Source organism: Danaus plexippus, chromosome 26 (genome assembly GCF_018135715.1).
Source record: "Danaus plexippus chromosome 26, MEX_DaPlex, whole genome shotgun sequence".
NCBI lineage: Eukaryota > Metazoa > Arthropoda > Insecta > Lepidoptera > Nymphalidae > Danaus > Danaus plexippus.
The window spans coordinates 4,219,855-4,243,666 of record NC_083554.1 but is presented as its reverse complement, the minus strand read 5'-3'; the positions used below and the strand labels follow the sequence as shown (position 1 = coordinate 4,243,666).

Below are 23,812 nucleotides of genomic sequence, written 5' to 3'. Positions count from 1 at the left end.
TTAGTTCATTTTTTGGTTATCTGCTGCATGAAGTGCACAAGTACAAAATTTTAGGTGCTTAGTTTAATAATAACAGGAATTGATATCGTTCCAAACGACGATGTGAATTTTGAACGGAGTTCCTAGGAAACTAATTTCAGTTTAATCTAAAAGATTTCTAGTGAACGACGTAATCCCAATACGTATTGACGGTTAACACGACGTGTAATTCTAACAGTAAAAAGTTATAAAGTTGCGTATATAGGATATAATTAGAATGGTGATATGGTTTTGCAATGGATAATATCATAATAGTATGTAAAGTCTCAGGAAAAACCGAGTAGCCTGTCTAGTGCTGTAAAACTAAGTTTTGATATAGATTTGCAATGTGAGGGAAATGTTTCGTCTCGTGAAATATAAATCGTGTTATACTAAATTACTATTATCTTTTACTATTTCAAAAATTACTAAAAGGAGAGAAGAACAACACATACTAATGTTGTCTTAAAATAATTCCTATTGCATCTGAATAGGATACTTTAAATTATTCTTCCCTGTAATATTTTTTTAACTTTATAAATACGTAGTCACATACATTATATACAAGTATAAATAAGTATGGTATAGTTCTCAAGAATTATCTGTCTTTTTCATTGTCTATCAGCTTAAAGCTTACTGAAGACTGACGACAATATTAATTGAAACGAGAATGTCATAGCTGGATTATTATCACATAAGCCTCTTATACGGAGAAATGTACTGTGTATGTTATTTTTAACATCTGAAGTAAAGATAATTAAAAATGTACATAAGTATGCCACGCGTGATGACGTGTAGCTTCTGATAATAAATTAATAAAACATTTACACCTTATGGCCCGTCAAAATCGCCTCGACAAACGATTTCCTTCCAATCGTATGTATAATCAGAGTCTCATTTTTAAATTACATACAAAGCGTTTCCCGTATCTCATACAATAAAATATGTTAATTATATATATATGAGATGATATTTCAACGATAAACTGTTAACGCTCCGTATGTAGTGTGACTATGTAAACGTATACTAAGCACACTGAACATTTTGTAGGAAAGACGCTCCTTAATGTTTACTACCGGCAGATATCATTTTATATCTACCCGCATTCGCGCATATTTATGTATGTGTATATTTATAATAGTGAAATATTTCTTACAAGAATGGTTTGTGCGTAACCATAAACTTTGATTTAACTGTACAAGTTAGATTAAGATCTAGGACTTGTGAGTTTGTTTTATTGTCACCACGGTTACTAGAACTTTCCCCCATTTATCCTACTAACAACAAAACCTACTTTATACCTTTTTTTTTTAAATAAATGGTCGAACGAACTTTGGTCTGAAAGATCTATTTTCAATGTTTTAGATTCTTATATAAAATAACTCCGGTCGAGTTTATTTTTAATTTATATTAAAGTAAACAGTTTTATTTTTTAATTTCTCATTATTAACCATTGATGTTAGAAAATTCCAAGAGTATTTAGATTTTCTTAAAATTACTGTTCTTAGAAACATTCTTAGGAAACGTTGATTTCTGTTGATTGATGTTCGATGAAACGAATTAGTTCCTTTGTTTGTTTAAAACTCATAGTAATCATTATTTTTTTTATTTTTAATTCATATACAAATAAATTAAAATTTCTTAAGCGTTCTATTTCGATCGTAAAACTTGAATTTTGTTGTCCTATATTTTTATAATATTATTTTATTTGATGTATCTCGTCTATACATATTTTTAAAGCCCATATATCATGGATATATATATATATTTATCATAAAAATAATAAAGATATCTTTTTCATATAAAGTTCGTTGTTTACATCCAATAATACTGAGTTATATCAAATATTGTAAATGAAAATATATTAAAAGCTATGTTTTTAAACGAAAAATATTTATATAAAGTATTGATCCAAGTTATCTTTATGTATGTATGTACGTCATAGAGTTGTTTATTATTCATGAAGGAGAGGTGGAATTTATTAAATAGACATTACGAAGGAGAAAAATATTCGCAGATAGATATGTATTAAGCTATTTTTTAATATACATAGTTTATACACGTCAAAGGTCCATTTATATATATATATATATATATATATATATATATATATATATATATATAATATAATATAAAGTGAAATACTAAGAAGATATCTTATATATTTTTATTGAAAAAATAATGTACATTTATCATGAATTTTAAATAATAAAACAAAATAATTAGTTTTTTTCATCGTACGTCGATGAGAATTAAGTTTAATTTACGAAACAAATTCTAATTTATAAAAAGTATTTAAGAGTATTTTTTTATCTTTTACCTTCCGACTGTTAGTGACATAACTTGTACAAGATAGTTTATCATAATAAACAAACATAAATAAATTTGTCAGTAGCATTCAATCCGACACAAATTATGTACATTAATGTACGAGATGCTTTTGATGACAGAAGACTAAGCTTTGATATAAATTGATTATTTGTGATAATAAACAAAAAATATTACGTATCATATAGAATGGTTATGTTATATAAATTTAAAGTTTGAGTCGATGTCAACTAGCAACAATTGGCATCCGTTTCTAATATGTGAATCACATCAATCAGTCGTATGGAAGGTTAGCAAATAAATAAAAGTGTATTATGTATACAAAAATACAGTCAAATTATGGGATGCAACTTCCAACAGAATTTTAGCAATAATTACCATCGTACTACGTGTAAGTCGGTTTTATTACATCCCTCGTGGTTTTAAAAGATTATGACGTCAGCATCACCGACGTCACCAATGCCTTATTTTAATGGTCACCAGGATCTCACCTCGTAAATGATTTAACAAATCCTTTATTTCTTAGAACTCAGATTCCAGCAACGGCTAGAGCGATACTGTTTTTGATCTGTACCCTCGCCTCTATTTATATCAACCGACACCCATTGTGACTGCACTTGTACAGGTCGCTACGCAGGCGATTATGCTGGTGACAGTTGATAATTTTAACCCATCCATAATTATTAATTACGTAAATAAAAGGCATTCACTTCGTTATATATATAATAATCTTCCGATAATAAGATTAGATTAAACTATTCCTATTAAGATGGGAACCTATTTGGTGACAACGAATATTACTTGGACGAAATATATGTTCTGAATTTCTTCAAAATTGTTCAATTTCACTCTATCTAGTGTCAAAAAAAAAAATACCATACATCTACTATGATTATAATGAATAATGACCGTCGTTTATTTTATCTTTACAATTAGTATATATACGTAAACACAAAAATCATTTCTATTATGTTATGTCTTTTAAATATATCTTATAATATATTTTGATTTATAAAAGCTCATGAAATATAATTAATTTTGATATCATATTATATCGAAAATTCTCATAATAACGATGAAAACCTGGCGTCAGGAGGACTTGGAATTCTTTTGAACGTTCAAATTTTTCTTTTATGGTTAAATATAATTCGTGAGGTCATTCAACTTTCATATCACATTCATTAAATTATTTATATGTGGGAACTCGGTAATTTATATTTTTTTTTATAATAGAAGCAAAAGTTTTTATTATAAGCGCTGAAAGTTCAACTTTAGTAATATTAAGTGTTAAATAAATTACTGTTTAAGAATTCTTTACTTTATTCGACGAGATTAAAAATTCTTCCTATTTATATGATACCTTTTACATATTATAACATTATTCCTCTTTGTATAATTTCGCTTAAAGTATTATACTAAGTATATACTAAGTTATTGTTAATATAATTTTTTCATCTTTTATTAGTCTTAAATTCTAATCACGAATTTGATAGAGCTATGTTGTCTGAATGAAGCCGTTTTTATTTCATACATACTGTGTATTCATATCAAATATTTTATGAATATCTTAAAATTTTCTTAGAGGAAAATGAAACTGATAATTCACTACAACAATATCTTATCTAAACAAATTCGCAAATTAAAAGGAAAGAAGAAAAAGTATATGTTTTCAAATCATTGCATCTTTATATTTTTTTTTGTTTTTATTGACCATAACATAGATCATACTTTTTCAGAATTATGACTTTTAATGAGATCTAAGATTTTTATTCATTTAAATGAAACTAATATATTTAGGATATACTACGTGATCACGGTTGCTGAAAAGTAACCGAAACGTCGGGATTATGTAGTTTTTTTAAAATAATAAAATCCGCGTAGTATATCCGAAATATATTAGTTTCATTTAAATTATGACTTATAGTTGCCCTCCATCTTAATTCACGTGATAGAATCTAAATATCAAGTAATTTATTTTTTAGTTGATATATTGTTTCTGTAGTACAATTTATCAAACTAATAAAAACATGAGGAAATAATAGAAATGTATACAGGACAGTTTTGGAGTTGGTAAGCCTCGTGACTACTTGGGAATATACAAAAATATCGCTCTGAAATTTTCAACTGACTGTCAAATAAAACGTTACTTACATATAATTGTTATTCAAATATGTATTGATGATATTGACGTGGGATATATTGGACGTGACGTTCATCCTTTGGGTTATATAAAACGATATAAGGGTGTTGATACACTGTTCTCATGCAAACAAACGATACACACATATAATATGATGGTATGAAGCATTAAGCTGTTTACATAACAAAAGCGAATAAACTTTTTTTTTTCAGTTATAACCTGTTATTAATATTTAAAATAGTATTAGTGTAAAAGTTAAAAACATTTTTTATTAAAAATTAACTAGCCATTTTGGTCTTCACACGATTCTTGACTAAATGGTTTTTTTTTTAAATCACATCTACTCTTTAATTTAAATTCCTTCTAATAACTTTGTTTTTTTTACTACTTTATGTTCTGAATAAAAATGAAGTCGGTAAAAGAGTGGTTATTATTTATTCAAAGGTAATCCTGAACCTTGGTATAGCTTTAGCCTAAGGCATTGATAATAATCGGCCAAAGTTTACATCGGATCTTTTCTATTGAGTCAATATCACAACATATGTACATACATACATACAAACAAACCAAATTTATAAAGGCATATAGAAAAATGAAACTGCGCCCCCAAGTATTATCGTTATTTATTTTCTTTAAATTTTAAATTTATGTCACTAAGATACTTTTTCTGTAATTTTCAGTATTTATTATGTACAATAATTTTATTTAATTTTGTATTAAAAAAAAGAAAAAACATTAAAAATTCGTTATTAGTCTTCTATTAAAAAATCTTTTTTTTCAGTAAAATTTTTCATTCAATATTATTTTTGACACAATAATAGTTTGCTAAATTTTCAATATCAAGTTCTTTAGATGTTTAATTTAAATCCTGAAATGTTATTAGCCTATCGGAATATAACCTGAATTACGAACGACTTCCCCTTAAATTAAAAGTTTTAATGGGGTATGTGATTCTACCCTTCAGGCATTTTGGGAATTTTCATTGTGATAACTTTGTTCTTGTTTTAGCGAAGTTGCTCGTAACTTGACGTTGTTAGGGAGTTTTCTTTTCGTGTTCATTATTATAATACATACGAATATTGTATGTAATAACTCTTTAATAATATAGCCTTTTCTACAGAGAAATACAAACGTAATATTTCATGCTTTTTGATACATGCAAAAATATTGATAACTATCAGAATAATCTACTTACTGGTCTGCATACAAACTAAGAGAACCTTGTTTTTATATTTTTTGATATTATTTTAGTAAAATTAAACTTTTTCGATCATTTTAAATGCTAGATACAAGACGTATTGACATCAGACTATTCTTGTTTCTATATACATTAACATTATTATTTAATATCAAATTTTCGACTGGTCGTTGAAATTATGATGAAGTCTGTTCCTCATTATTCATGTGTGTGTAAATAGTTAGGAAAGGTTAGTAGTTATTATCGATCAACCTTTAAAATATTCAGCTGGGTCATGAAATTGTTGTATAAATGTAATATAGATATTACTGAAAAGCTGATTTCTTACTCCTGTAATAGATTTTGAGTTTGATTAATATTTTTGTAATATCTCGTAATAAGACGACCTTGAACTACTACCATCTAAATAGAATGAGATGGGACCGTCATAGCGTCCGTTACATCACATAACATGTTATCAACTATATGAATTTATCTATGATAAATCTACTTGAAGTTACGACTACCAACAACGAGATCTTATAAGTTATTCTACTGAAGTAACAAACTTTGTTCCGAAGCTAGCAACCTTGATGGATGACTCGACTTGAAGTTATACAGTTTTAAGCGTGGTTAATTATGTTATCAAATATTAAAAATTTTCATTTAGTTTTTTTTTTCTGTACATAATTAAACGCTATGAGAATATTTAAAATTATTTTTTTACTACGGAATATAGGTTAGGACTCGAACTAAGAACAACGTAATGAAAGCAGTAGTGTTTGTCAATATTTTGTTAGATTAATTATCGCTCACATATATCAGATGAATTTTGTAACAGATAACTTTATAAAATAGAAATCTTTATGCTTTATTGAAATATATACAAAAGTAGTTAATTTTATTGATCGTATATAATTTTACGGATATTAAAAATATTGGATCACGTTTTTTTTTTTGATTTGATAATATTCTGACGTGAATATTCGACTTATTATAGCTTTAATATATGACGTGAAAGCCCGAGAGGCGGGTGATTGTCCGTGAATTTCATTGAAATACATTTTATTACAAACACTGCCTTCAATACTGCCTTCAGAATATTGTATTGAATGAAGATCTTATATATTTCATAATATTTCTGATAAAACGATTTGATGATTTAGATTCTGTATCAAAACTATGCTTTTCAATAACTCAGGATTTTGTATTGAAATAAATAATAATTATTATAGTTAAAATTTATATTAATTTATCAAAATAATTCAATTTAGAAGTTCATTACGTGTTTGTTCCGTTGTCACGTAACTGCGGAACGGAGTCATGTTTACTGACAAACTGATGTTACTTTATTGGAATGAGTATGCTAACTCCGAGTTCACTTCCCCACACTGTATACGGAACGGTCACAAATTATTAATCATAATTTTTTGCGTTTTATATATTTGTATAGTATTGATGTCGCGGTCGGTTATTTAATGAGGAACAGAGATTCTAGTGTATATTTAAAAAAATAATAAAATAACGCGTAGTAATCAGAAAATATTAGTTTCATTTAAATGAATACTCGCGAAAATCTTAGATCTCATTATCTTAATATATAGTTTGATTATGCAATCATATGTTAAGCCTACAGATAGCGGTAAAAATTATATTGATATGGAATAGCGTTTGTAATAAATTAAAATAATTATAATAAAAAAAACTCTGAAAATTTCTTACGTGTAAACCTAAGCTACGTATTGTTAATTCTTCATTCCTTCCTATCGTAATTGATTATGCTGATGTTAGGTTTTTATAATTTAAATAAAATCTCACTCAATAAACTCCATCGTTTGCTTAACACCTGTATCTTATTCATATTGGGGCTGTGAATATTCCATCACGTCTCTGGCTACCGGAACCAACTGCAATGGCTATGAATTCAGGACCTTAGAAAACTTAGAAAAGTATGTCTGCTACATTTTTTTTAAATCACTGTACACCTGTGTATCTTAAGTGTAGATTTTTATGACAGAAGCCTTTGCTCTTCTAATAGCTGGTTGCTTCATACTCTTCTTCATCGAACTGGATTTTCGTCTAACTAGTTTGAATTAACTATCAAATTGTTTATATTGAAAGAACTTGCTCGAGTCAATTTGAAAAGCTCCTTCGCTTCATTCCTTTAAAAATATTAACCCAGAAAAGCAGATTTGCGCCATATTATTTCTTTTGACGTATTTCTTCTTGTTTTATATACATTTTGTTTTTATACTTATATTATTTTCATAAACATAATTTCATTGCATTTCAAATTTTTGCAGCCCTACTTACTTTTCTAAGAGAAAGGAGGCACAAAATACTTTTCAGCCTTCAGCTCGCCTCATGCGCGTAACTTGGATATATATGTGCAATGAAGAAATAAATCAGTAAACACATATTTTTTTCTATATATTTATAACAATTCCGAGATATTTTTATACCAGCATAATTAAATTACATCAAATTGCTTTGACTTAAAAAAAAAACATGTTTTTCCAATTGTAGCAGTATGTAAATAATAATGTATTTATTTCTTAATTACATATTATTATGTGCATTTTCTAATGTGCAATAAAATTATGTGCAATTTTTATCAGTGTTTGTGCGAAAATGGGTTAGATTATATTATGTTAATTTGATCAATATATAATAAATTCTCGTCCTCGTTTTTGTAAGCATGTCTGTATTTATACATTGAAATTGAAAATCCATACTAGGGTGTGGAGGCATCTAGGGCATATTCAGTCGTAATAACTATGCTAGCTTTTAGCTTTTGCATTTTTTGTTGGACCGGAATCCTTGTAACTTTTATTGACGATAGGTATCAAATAACTAAGGACACCCGCAACGGCTTAATTAAATCTTAAATACATTATATAAACTTGCTTTAATATTATCGCAATGTTTATTTCAATTAAAATCTATACGACTGAACGTCGGATACCAAAACGAACGTACCCAACTCAATTTTATGACGTCATTAAAAGTTTTCGTCATCCGGGGAATGTATGCTCTGAACACGAATAAAACCTTCAGATATATTTTGTTTGAGATTTAACATCCATCTATATCCAAAATATTATATAACATGTAATTTTTATTTACTATTTTGGTAAAATCCTTTGTTGTCTGCAACATCAAGTTTAATTTTGACTTTAACATAAAAATCCCTAAAACCCCTAATTGGTTTTACAATCTCAATTACAACACATATTGTTAGATATGTTCAGAATTGTTTATTTTATTGTCATGAGTTTTAAATGTAGCGGTTATCTAATGAAAATTAAGTTGCGAACTTGTTTTTTGGTTTCTCATTAAAATTAATTAGGGTATATGTTTTATTAAAACAATTAATTTATTTATGAGATATTATGTTGATTTAATGTTGCCTCAAACTATACTTGATGCAACGCTACATAAAAATCTGTTAAGTAATTTCTTGGTTAGAGCAACAGACACTGAGAAGATTCGTAAAAGCTTTCTAATTTTGATATTAATAGAATTAAAGTTACTGCAAGCTTTTCAATTAGGTTATTTTGAGTTATAATAAATTACTTAAGAATTAAAGCAAAAGTTCATATCTACTTATCCAAATTAGTCAACTTTGATGAGGATTTTTTTTTTAAATTTAATATCATATTTTAATTGAGGTTTAAAATGATATTATAGTAAAAATAATGGTATGATTCAAATGAGCAATTATAATTTTGATCATATTCCTCCTAAATACATACAAAGTTTTGTGATAATTTAATTTACCTTCTATTTATCTTATACTGTAACCAGATATTTTATACTCGTCATCTTTATTATGAAATTTAATGTAGGTACATATTTTGTATCTCAACGTACCATTAATTAATTGCCTGTAAGAATTTCTGTTCCAAAATTTCTGTGTATTTATATATATGCTGATCTAATCAAATTTACTTTATGTATTTAAAGACAGGTCCAACAGACTCAATTTTTTTCTCATGGACTACTTTCTGAATTCGAGTTGTTTCGGATGTAAATGCAGTTAAAATTCTACTATTTCGGAACGCTAAAATGTGCATATTTGAAGCTTTAAAAGTATAACTAGCTAACATAGGTTAGGGAAGTTAAGGAAATATAATGATATCTAAGATTTTCGCGAGTACTCATGTAAATGAAACTAAGGTTCTCGGATATTACTACAAAAGATACTCAAAGATGAAAGGCACTTTTATCTCGTCTGCCCGTCATCACGGTTGCTGTAAAGGAATCGAATTTTCGGAATTATGTGGTTATAAAATAATAAAAAAAACGCTTAGCAATATCCAAAAATCTTAGTTTCATTTAAGCAAATATTTAAATTTTTTATAATGAAGCCAAAAATAAATTTAAATGGACCAACTTTTATGAATAACGTAAAACCCCGGGGGTCCAACTGGCTTAACTTTGAATCGATGATTTAGTTAGAATAACCAAATTTATATCTTATATTAAATTCTTAATATTCGTATTCTTTTAAAGTGCTTATTCTTCTGTATTTGGGAAGTACCTAACTAAGTTAGCAACCAACTATTAGTAAGCTACATTCCAAGAACCCAAACAAAATTTTTATCTTATGCATAAAATAAATTTTTGCTGTAAATAATATAACTAGCAGTATTGCCATTAGGAACAATTTCAAATGTAATGGTCATGTGATTTAAATATTTTTGATTTTTTTCTAATCCTTCGTTTTGTTCCTAAAACCTATTTGATACAAGTATAATAAATAATATATATGTCATGAAATTATGTAACAAAAATTTCTAGAATAATGGACGAACTAAATGGCATGCTTTCCTCAAAATGCCATCATATCTAACTTATAATTGGATTACAACAAAGTCTGTGAAAGTTTTAAGTGCTCCAATTATTTACTCTGAGCTTGGCGATTAATTTAGGAAGAGTGATATATAGTACTTTTTCTTTTTTTCACTGGACTGCGAAAGCTCTGTATGTATTATTCTAAATTAAGTTTCATTTAGATTCATAATGTTTGATTTCATATCCGCGTTGAAGTTCCTTAGTCATTTTTTTTTTATAATAATGCTTTCCTAATGTGCCTAAATCTTTATAAAAAGAGTATTTTAGATCGGAAAAATCACTACTTTCATACTATGGATGGTCATCCATCACATACTAGCATTTATTGATAGTTGATACGTATATCAGACTTGAAGAGCACGTACGTATATCAGACTTGAAGAGCACGTATGCTGAAAGCTTTTGTATGAATTTACCGTTATTTATAAACTTTGGCCTTTTGATCTATCGCTCATATGACCTTTTCGATTTCTTCACGTAATATATTTTTAAATAATCATATTTTAGTAATGTGGATTTTTTTTATTGATGTTAATATTTTATATATAGTCAATAGGTCGTTATGCTTAAAGCGATTCGCTTAAATTTTCTTAATATTTTTATAATGTATTCTGTTACAAAGGTGATCTCTTGGCATTGTTTTTGTTTGTAATATCAGTACTTTGTGTTTCTTAATAAAATTTCTAGAGGGTATTTCATATTTGTTCATGCTATTTGCATAGGCAAATGTATCTTCCTCTAAGAGGCTCTAAGAGGGATATTAATTAAATTGGAAATGTTTTACTGACACGAGCTCATTGAGAAATATGAAAATATATTTCTTCTCCCAATTTTCGTACCTTAAAAGCCTTTTGTATCGGTAAATGAATTACTTAAAATATAAAGCGAACAAATTGAAGTAAGTAATATATTTTTTCGTATTGATTTTATGTTTTTCTTGTTTATTAGGGTTTATGTTCACTGTCATGTAAAAGAGTCAATCGTATTACAATACAATTGTTTCTCAATTGAAAAATACATCCATTGTTTATGGATGTACAGGGGGATGGGTGTGGTTTTGCCTCACCGAAGTTATAAATGAGAATCAACCTATTTCAATTACAGCTCTATTTTTTTCAATCAATGCGTTTTTATCAAATGCATTGATATAAATAGACTCCATACGTGTCGACTAAATTAATTTTGTTATATTAGTTTGGCACAATAGTATAAAATGCTATATTGTCTTTTTTAATCTGCATTTTTTATTGCTCTCGTCTTACATTTATATTTAAATAATTTTCCAACTTGTAATATATAAAACAAATGACAAATGTTTGACATTGACATGTTTAGAATATTGATGTCACTTTTAGTGCCAACATTAAATATTTCCTTGAATATTATGTTTTCTTTTTAAGCTGTGGCTTCGTTCGCACTGGAATCGTGGATTATTTTGCTCTTTTTAACTTGTATTAGTTTATTTACAGACAAATTGTAATCGAATATTATTATTGATACGTCAATAACAACTAAATTAAGGATTTAAAACATATTTAATACATTTTTTATTGTGTTAATTTAGTCAGACGAAAAAATATTTTACATTCGTATGTATGTACGTGACTTTGAGATTTGATAATTTATACACAATGACGTCACGTATTTTATGACGTATTATCCATTTAAATAATATATTACTTTATGAAACATATCACCTACAATTGAATTTTGTGAGGGCAAAGCGTTTCAAAAATACTTCAGCATCATGTAATGAAATGTTGTTATATAAATGGACTGAGTAATACGACTTGTAAAGATTTTAAAATGTTCCTCATATTCCACTATGTGAACGGTATACTAGAATGATTATATTAAACGCTGAGAAAAGTCTTCAGTGTCACAGCACTCGTGAAACCAGTCCTTTGAAAATTGTTTCGCATTCTTTTAAAGGTAATGTATTTTTTAAATGTTAACCTGTTTTTCTATAGCAATATAATTTTGTTATTAAGCTATATTATTATTATTATTTAAAAGATTTATATGTCATAGAATTAGATTTTTTTAAACATTTTCTTTAATAGCTTTGTTTGTTCTCGAGACGTATTGAAGGAAACATCACCTATTTTCGTATTATGTGTCGCGTATGTTTTCATAATTTTCCCCAAAATTTATATATTTAACTACAAAAGCTTATTGTTTAATAGATTTTTGAAATAGCCTCAACATGTCACGTACATATATCAACCATAATATAATATAATTTAAATAATGTTTATAGTTCACCATAAAAAAAAATCCAAATATGTATTAATTAAACATATTTTGTATAAAACAACCTGCAAACGACCCCTTTAATAAATAAAATTGTTCGTATTTAAAAATCAGTAAAATTATGACAAAATTTAATCTGTTTTTTTTTCAAGGGTTATATTTCTTAGCGACACTCGTGCTCAGAGAATGAAAAGGTTAAGTAAGAAATGAAATTAAACAGGCATTTTTCTTTCAAAGATTTTTCTTTTATCTCACACTTATCTTTTGCAATCTAACATCAAGAAGTTTTTAATCATTGAACCTTCTTTTTAATTTACGTTTTTTTTTTTTTTTATTCATGTTGGAAATCCTTAACGATTCGTTTTTGAATATGGAAGTAAGATTTCATTTTCTTTAAACCTATATAAGTTTAAATTGTATAATTTGTATTGATCTTATGATTTTAAATAGTACGGTAAGTATAATACAATACAATGATTTTTTATAAATATTATTATATAATTTTGTACAAAAAGTCATAAGTCAAATGTCATCCCGATATTAGTAGTCTACATCATAGCTACACTCCGTGAATTCCGACCGAAAGAATTTTAGCATTATTAAGATATTTTCAACATTAGAAGTCGTTTCGTTCAACAGAGATATTAGTGTGTGATTGGAATATAAATGAAGGCCGGAGTCAATATGCGGGTAGAATGTAAAGAGAATTGGTGTCATGTTATATAGTGACAGGAGAATACAGTAAAAATACAGTGATATCAGAAATATTTACATTAGTTATATATATATGTATATATAAATAACATACATACATAAAGTTATTGATTGATTGAAGAAGCAATCAAAGGGTGTAATTATTAACTTTGATTGAATAACACTGTCGCATTCTTTACTTTTGTTATGTAGGTCATAATTAAAAATATATATCTTATTCTGTATATATGTGAAAAACTTAACAAAAAATTCCGATGTGATTGGTTGAAATTCAGACATATATAGGTAATAGACCGGCAATTACTGTATATGTGTAATATTGATGTGAATATAAAATTTTAATTATGTATTAAAAATTTCCTTTCCTTTATAATTAAAACAAACAAAATTAAATCTTCTCTCTTTTGATACTGATATTTTTTTTAAAGTCTATTTAAAATCTGTCCGCATGTTCTTTTTGCGCATTAGGGTTCAAATCCAGATTGTAAAGTGAATTAAAAACTATGTTTCAGTTTAAAAAAAAGTTTTACTCCTTTGTATGATTTTTAAATAAATTCCTTATAAGTATACAAGCAAACCCGAGGGCTAGCATGTAAGACTAAAGTACGTGAACATAAAAGGTTTTTTTAAGACCAATTTGTTTAACATCCCTTTATATTATTATAGGAGTAACAATGTTATTGTATAGAATTACTCTGTGTTATTTTCATTGCCCAGGTTTTACGGTGGAAGTACTTTAAGTTTTGGCATATTGTCTTCACTTTCAACCTTTTTATTATTTTTTTATGACACAAATCAGGTTTTTACATCCTTGTTATGGGAAATTCTGAATAAAACTTAAAAGTTTCACCTCTAGTATACGAGAATAAACTTCAAGTCTAGAACCAGTCTCAAGTTTCAAAGTAACTCAGTTTCCTGTACAAGGTATAAAGTTATTAGGTTTCAATGAATTGTAAAGTGCAATTTTAATAAGAACAAAGCCTTTTTACCTTCATGTTAGTAATCTCTTAATGAGATTTTCTTAATTTTTTCCTTAATTATTCTTTAATGTTATAAACTTCAACAAAACTATTCAATGTGTGATATGCTAGTGAATTTTTTTTGTATTTTTTTTGTGGAAATCTCCTGAGCAATAAAGGCATGACACAAATAAAAACAGTAAAATATAATTTTCGAGTCTTCCTTTTATATTCAGATATTCTAAATATTTTTATCTTGCGATGAAATCTTTTATAGTTAGCCGACCCCACCTAACGTGGGAGGAGGCAGAGAAGAAGAAGATGAATTCTTTTATCGTTCAGATATTTCGAGGACAATTTATAAGAGTAGCATTTTGAAATCGATTTCAATGAAGGATATGAATTACTTATTGATTTGTTGTATTATATATTACATAATATTTCTCTTTGTGAATATCAAAAATAAATCGATGATAGTCATATAAACCGTTCGTTTAAGTGTCGTTATTGTATTGGAGAGAAGATTAAAAATGTTACATATTTTCAACGTCCTTGATATTAAAAAACAGATTCTATGAAAACATTTTGATTATTCAATACACTGAGACGAAACCTCTCAACATTACATGGATTCACAGTGCTCGTGCCGGGTCCATCGCGTTGCAGGGAGAGGAGCTTCAACAGTGCCTGGGACTTGCGACCCAGGTATAGGTTCAAGGGGCTATCGCGCGTTAAATGCTCACCTCCACTGCCCAAGCTCCTCTCTGTACCTAATCAAATTTGAAATGAACCTACTAGGGCTGCCTTTGACGCACGTTCCAAGAATGAACTGATGTTAGTTCTCGACAGGCTCAAGTCTTTTAGCAGGTTGTAGAGAGATTTGGCCGTTATACCTCTCAATCTGTTTTTCATTACAAATAAAACTTCATTTCACTTTCAAATTTCAAAATTCATTATGAATAAAATTCTAATAAATATACGTTGAATTTGTGTCAGTCGCCGCTTTAATTTCCGTTCTAGTAACGTACGTTAATAAGGCTTACGTTTGAAACCGGTAAATATAGCTTTTACGCTAACAGCTTTCAAATACATACATATACCTAAAGTAGTAAAATAAATTTCTAGTGAAATATAATATTTTTGATGTTATAAATTTATTTTAATTCATTTTATATATAAAATCTCTAATTTGAAATAATAATGTGCATTAAATAATGGATATATAACCTTACCGTCAGCGACCTCTTTTGTCGGTGTCACGAGTCTACATAAATGCAAGTGTTCCCAATCAACTTACAAGGAATTTGTGCATAAATTATGTCTGTATGATATTTGTATGTATCTCATTATAAAATTTCTTTTACATTATTTCAGTACTTTTTGTGTGAAGGAGTAACAAACATACTCACAAATTTTCCTATTTACATTAGTAACTGTAGTGTGATTAACTTTAACTGGTCGCTTTAATGCTGTCCGATGTTTATTTTTTTAATTTTATTTATATATACATATATAATGTTAGTTGTAGAAGCGTTGTACTGTTGTAGATATTTAATTATATCTTTCTAACATACTGCTGCTTTTGTCTCAAATTTAAACGAATAAACACCTGCACTATTAATTATCTTTTAAATTTAGCCACTGAAGATTGAGCTTTGAGCTCTATTCGAAAATCTAGTTGTGTAAGGTCGAGGCCAGTAAATCGATTCACCGCTCCTGTGATCATGTAACGTCATGTGTAATTTATATTCTAACATATACTATTTTTAAAACGTACCTTGTTATTGTTATGCAATGGATATAATGATAAGACGTATTTCACATTTTCATGAAGATAAATTTTTTATTCAGGTACAGTAAAAGGTATCATTGCCCTCCAAAGTATATTGTCACGATGTTTATTATAAATTGTGCTTAATTTAATAACATATGATATATTATATGGCGTATGTCATAAGCAACGTGGAGGCTGGAGGCTTTATGACGAACAAGACAACTTCATTGTTGTTAATTTCACTTGTCGCTCCTCATGATGTCAAGGTTATTTTGGTTAAATTATATTAATATACACATAAATATAGATTTTTAAGATTTTGTCGAGTGCCTACATTCTTAAATAGAAATTTTATATTCGAATTTAATTTATTATATTAAATTTGAACTGATGTTTGGATTACTTTAAAGCAACAGTAATCATGGGCAGACCAGATGAGAATCATACTCATGATCGGTTGCTGGAAAATCAAAAAAATATTCTAAACCGAAATATTACCAGTAACGTCGAGCCCAAAAACGATCTCAGATCAAAACTTTATTTTTAATAAAATTCCTATTTCCTAACATATGTAAACTATTAAAACAACGGATTATTTTTTTTTTCCAAACTACATTCGCTTTTTCGACATTTTGCTAATGTAATAATCCTTTCATATTATAAACTATATATTCATATATGTAAGGTCCATTGTTACTTGAATGTAATGTATTAAGATGCAAGTAGGTATTACCTTCCCACATACTCTTTGTTAGCTAGTCCTTAGATGTTAGGGAAACCGTGCAGTCTGTTCCTTTGAAAACCTTTGAACGATGAAAGCGTCTTTGAATACCCCGCTGAGAGGAATACGAGATTGTGAGCAATTCTAACACTTCAGTTGGAAAATTGTTTCGCTTGTGTTACATTGTTAGTGGTAATCCTGTTTATTGAATTATATGATACTAATGTTATGTTATTTGTTTGAAAATATCATCAAAGGTTTGAATGAGGAGAAAAGGTTCTTCAGTGAGTTTTTTATAATATAAATTGTCTTAATGAGTTCAAATACTGTTATGCTTCGAATATATATGTATATATGTGATGATTGAGTCAATGAGATTGTCAACTGTTACGTCAAGAACTCTTTATATCTATTATACATATACTAGCTACACTAGCGACTTTGTCCGCTTGGAATAAAGACGGGGTAGCATTTTATTAGATTATCTTTAGGTTTACTTTAGATCATAGCACCGTCGTCCTTGTATTGAATAGAATATTTTACAACAATGCTTCTGTATATACGATATTAGTATGGCCATTGTGCACCCAAAGTAAAGTAGGATAACTAGCACGAGGCAGAGTCACATGTAGGGCTAGATTAAGACTCATATTTATTTCATACATCTTCCCGGTAAATTTTTATCATATGCATATATAGATAAATATTATGTTTTGTCATTCCCCGATATATCATTAATTTACATAGTATGTAGTAATTTATTACCGCCAAAAGAATGTGAATTATATTTGCACAGTCAGCATGATATATTTTTATTTAAAAATAGCAAAATTTTTCTAAAATAAATTGTCACTAAATATAACGAGGATGACATTTGAAATTATTCCTCCTTCGCCCATAACAAAGACCCTTAAATTTTTTTCATTTCTCTTTAGGGAGCTGTACAGATTTTATGCCAAGCATTATATTGTTACATGGTTTATATAATATTTATTTATTAACTAATACATATAAATAATATATGATTCATATTCCGTATGTTATTCTTAATGTAGACACTGATGTCAAAATAATTACAGAATACAGAAATGATGGCAATGACGTCATAAAAAATTTCAAGTTATCCAATGAAAAGATGTGTGTACATACTTACAAAGAAGTAAAAAGTAAAGTAATTTTAATTTACTATGGGCAAGTCCTCCCCGGAATAATGGATGTATATTTGTTTTTCTCGAGAAACTGGAAGAGATAATAAATTCCTGTATATTTTATTGTCTTGCTCCAGGATTTATTGCTGGAGGTGGTATTGAGAAAATTAATTGTTAGATTGCAATTCTCATAGGATTTTATGTTGTTGTTGGGTTTGAGGGCTTTATAAAAATATTTTTGTTCTAATGAAATTTAACTGCCGCAGGAATTTATCGAAATTTATTATAATTTTGCTTTGATAATGAAATTTCAACGACTGTAATAATGAAATTCATGTATATGAAAAGTTATTATGACAACTAAATGTTTGTTATATGAAAAATCATATTTTAGCAGCAAAATGTGTTTATTTAATTTGACACAGAGTTTATTTTTACGTTCTATCATTTCAATATTCTAGTTCTAAATGGACTCATGAATATTTTATCCGGATTAGAGTGGGATGTTTTGCGACGGGTCATTTGAGATGCTCCTGGTTTATTTAGTGGGTTCCGCTCCTAAATAAAACAGTTCATCTTATCCTAGAGATTTATCTGTGAGTTTATATATTTTTATCTATATGCGAATAAAAAAAAAATGAGATTCTTTTAGCCTTTTTTTTTTGCGCGTCTTCATTGCCATTAGTTCTTATTTCTGTGAGTATATTTTATCGTTATATTCACATGTTCATTATTGAAAATACTGCTTAATATGTTTTTTTTTATCAACATTTATAAAGGTAATACATTTGTTTATATAACCGCTATAAACTTGTTTATTATTCATGAAAGGGAGGCGTAATTTATTTGAAATAATAAAAGGGAAATTTTGAGAGAAATGTTTAAAAAAATACGAGATGCCAAATATATATATGTAAATAAATTACGAGAATAAAATGTAATGATTTCTGCTCCTTTCCATTTATTGATTGCGGAACAGTATCAACCATATTAAATTTAATACTGCCATTTTTTTAGTTGCTTATTTTGTTTCAAATTCATCAGTAAATCTCTTTTACATAGTATAAAAAATTAAAAGAAAACATGACGTTGGTACGTGACATGTGACAGTTTAGAGGAGACAAAAATTACTTGGAAATAATAGGTCATAAATAATAATCTATCAATATTTAGAATAAAATGTTACCAAGCAAAAATAATGACAGTGAGAAGTGCTATTGTACTGGTGTTATTAGAAAACCGTTAATAGATACCCCAGGGTGTTCTGAAGATTTCGCAGCTGTATCTGCTTTGCCGGATCAATGGACTCCAAAACGTTGTACTCCGATACTAACACACTATTTGATAGAACAGCAGCAAAAACACGAAGCGGTTCACAAAGACTTAGCTGAAGAAGCCTTGGCTGTGAACAGAGTTATTGATGATAAAGTCAGAGTTCTTGCTGAAAAATTATTGTGCGAAATAAAAGAAAATGATAATGATATCCAATGTGTGATAACACGATTCAAACAAATTGGGAGGACATTGTCTCTCGAAGAACGTAATGAAGCTCATAAACAGGTGTCAAAATTTTACAATAAAAGAATTCAAGATCTTGTATTATTCAAACAGGAAGGAATCAGTTTAGAAAGAGAAAGATCCGACTGTCTGAGAGATGTGTTGCAGAATAACTTTCATCGCCTCATAAGAGTTGGACACAAAACGCCAAAAGAGTTGTTGCACGAATTTGATGAAAAGATTTATGAAATTAATCAGCAATTGCTGAGCAATAACAGAGCTTATATCGAACTAGAAGCACAGTTGAGATCTCAATTGGATGATACAATAATGAATGCCCGGTCTTCTTTAAATCAGTTGTGCATCAGCAATCCTAAAACTATTCGCACTCACAGTGCTTTACCATGGGCTCGAAATGTTGATCGTATCGTAACTAGCTTTAAAGGCAATGAAAAGGTAATAAGCAATAGCGATATAACAACTGGAATTCTCACTGATTTGGAAGAATTTAAGAAGTGTATTTCCCGCATTGTTGACGTGTATCGTGCTGAAATCATGAAAGTATTTAGTAGCTTTATTGGTCAATTAGATGAACTGCACAAAAATATTGGCGTTGATGCGACATCAATTCAAAAATGCGATTCGAATAAAGATTTAAAAACCATTATTGATAAAGCTCTCTATTGTATCTCAGATAGCAGTTTACAGTATAAAAATTTAAGTTATCAAGACTTACAAGATATAACTAGGGACGATATAATGAATATGCAGAAAAGCCTTATTTCACTGGGTGAACGATTAAAAGATACTTATAGTATTTTATACAATGCTGGCCATATGTGGGATGCGCATATAATGCGTTCTGCTCTGATACAGAAGCTAACGCTTGCGTCTGTGGAGGATATGCAGATGGTCCATGATTCAGTGGAACTCATCAATGAAGTTAATTTCAATGTTGTCTTGGAACAACTGCGATGTGCATCCGATGCTGAAAAACTGCAACAACATTACGACGTAGCTATGAACTTACTTGAACGTGTCACAGATCTTTATCAACAACATGGTGAAGTTGAAATAAACAAATTAGAAGATTTTATGAATACTCTTCCACTTCTGAATAATATTCTGCGTTCAGAATGCGATTGCCTTTTAGAAAAATATCCTAAACTAGGTATACTGTCGACCACAAGTTTAATTAGCGGTAGTTCGATAAATTCACATCAAACGTTTTCACTCAGGGCTCCACTGCCCCGAGCTGTTTTCCAAACTCAACTTCAAGACACAGCGCTTAATAATTGGAGAAACGGATTCTTAGAATCCTTTCAAAACAATTTGTCTGCTATACCAGAAGAGCTATCTCGCCATGCAAGAAAATGGGTTGACTATAAATGTTTACAGTTAAATATGCGTAATTCAATGAAGTTAGTGTCTCATAGTATACGAGCAGAACGCCTTAAAGCATGCCGTGAAGCGCGTTTAGCTGAAATTAAACTTCATGATGCACGCCTCAATTCTCACTTAGAAGCTTTACATAGTTTAATTGATCGTCTACCACAAGAGGCATCGGAATTTTCATGCCTCGATGATCCTAATTTATATCCACTTTCGTCATTCGTAAAGGCAATGGAAACTGATATTAACGAATTTCTTTCACAAGAATCCATTGATCCGGAAGTGAAGAGATTGAAATTGAGCAGTTGTGCACCAAGGTTGATCAAATACAAAGAGCATTTTGATAAGTCTTTAGATGATCTTATTATTAAATATAAGAAGGATGTCGAAAACACTATCCAGTTGGTCAGAATATCAAATTTTCGGTTTATGAAACAGCTTAAATTGTTTTTCGAAGGTGGTAGGTATTCAGCTTCAGAGGCTCTCAAATCCTGTGGAACTTTAGTTAGGGCTGCAGATGCCTTAGAGTTATGTGCTCATCGCGTGACGGATGTGATAAATCATAGACGTATCCAATTACTAAGTCTTGCTGATCAAGTTATTCTACCATTACAGCGAGCTGTCGATGAAAACTGTAAATATGGACCAAAAACAGCACTAGACAGGAAGAAACCGCAGACAAATAAGAAAAAGTAGACTCACTTTAATTAGTTTTGTACTGAATTGTTATACGAGTATGTCTTGTCATATGTTTCCAAAAAATTTTTGGTCTAATTTATTTAAATTACAGCTTTTTTTTGTCATTTCTAGAATCTTTTATTTTTTGATAATTTTTTTTCTAGAGTACTTATTTAAGATTGTCATGGTCATGTTAGGATTAGGCAAAATGAGCAAAATTAAATATTTCAATAATAACAGAGGACATAATTTCTTTTGTTGTCTTGCTTGGAAACTTTAATCCAAAGTTTTTTAAACTAGCCAAATTAATGAATAAAAAAATCTTTGAAACCAATTTTCTTAAAACAAAAAAAGGTTTATTTTGTCTGATATATTACTCAATGTAAAGGGATGCTTTGAACTGTCATATAAAGTCGCTTTTAGGAAGGTTTTAGATACATTTCTGTTATAGCAAAACATAAAAAGGCTATACTCAAACTCACAAAACATGTCTCAGTACCTCTTGTTGATTGAATGGCTTTCTCTCTTATTACGTTCCATTCTATAAATTAATGTGAAGATGACTATAAAAATAAAAAAATATCAATGTTCTGAAACCATATAGTCAAACAGTGAAATAAAAAGAATATGTATACAAGTATATATTTTTATACTATATTAATAATGTTAATATATTAATACTCTAGAATTTACCAAATTCCTACATCTTAAGGATGTTTAAAGCATTTTCAATATAACCAATGTATATAAATAGAAGTGAACATCAATACATATTATAAAACAAAGTCCCTCGCCGCGTCTGTCTGTCTGTCTGTTCGCGATAAACGGAAAAACTACTGCAGCGATTATCAAACAAATATCACCACTCGATAGGGCGAATCTCGAGGAAGGTTTTAGAAGGTTACTTGTTATGTTTTTGTATTTACTTGTGTGTACCTTATCGATACCAAAATCTTTGAGATATAACAAAATAATATATGGTGCAATTTTGTATCTCATATAGGTCATAACATACTATATCCATTTTACAACTTTTAAAATTTGGCGTTTCTAAAGCGTTTATTGGAAAGCTATTTACATAAATACGGTATTAAGTCTTATCAAAATAAATTACTTAGTTTTCAAGCCCACATCAGTATCTGTAAATTACTTTTTAAATCATTTAAATCGGGCGTACAATTTGAAAGTTATCATAATATAAGTTTAATAATTCTCAAATTTAAACAGGCTATTTTATATGTTTGGTAAAGAGCCCGTGCGAAGCCGGGGCCGGTACCTAGTAAATAATAAAAAGAAAATAAATCCCTTCTTGACTTATTGATGTAAATTTTAGTTAGTTAGGAGTTATTTGCTTTAGAAATCGGAATCTCGTTTCTGTGTCTGGAGATCCAGCGTTAACCAACAGAGTGAAACTTGAGTCATATCCAACTTACTGTTTCGTAAAGTTAAAAGGAGAAGTGAAGGAGAAGCTACCGCAGATCTATTGTGTGAATTAAACGTTGTCTGACGAGGACTGTGATTGAACCCTTCGAGGTATACAGATGTTCTGACTGAGAAAACTTTGTTTCTAACAAATTGATGTTAGTAAGCTTTGTGTAAACTTTGTTCATTATTTATACTACTGAATGAAATCCTTCTGCCACTTAAGTTCTTTTCATTCTATTTTTATGGAAGATATTTTAATAGTTATAGATTATAGATAACAGACGACATACTAACGTCTTGATTCGGCTTTTTTAAGTTTAAACTATCAATCCGCCGTTTGCAAAAACCGACATTATTTTAACTTAAGTGAAATATAAAAAACGTAACGATTTAAATTGTGTCATGATTTGTTCTATGCTTGTGTGATATAATTTTAGACTTAAATATTTATTTACCAAGGGACTTGTGAAAACTACAACTCTTGTAATTCAAATTGACTTTAAAGTATATATATAATTTAACAATATTTGTTACCAATAAAAGAATTCTTACGCGCATGATACATAATAAATACAGAAACTTAATAAGGCAATAAATATTTGTTGATTACTCATGAAGCCCGTAAATAATAATATATCTCATAAACACAAGAAATTGCTTTTCTAACGTCAGCCTTGTTGATATTATTATTAATAACTCGACATAGAAATAATTACTATATTTAAGAAACT

The 23,812-nt window shown here is 28.7% G+C and overlaps 1 protein-coding gene across 1 annotated transcript in view; it reads left to right on the top strand.

Moving 5' to 3' along the window:
* Positions 1–23,812, top strand: part of LOC116774291 (myotubularin-related protein 6) — a 41,060-nt gene that overhangs the window by 9,170 nt on the left and 8,078 nt on the right.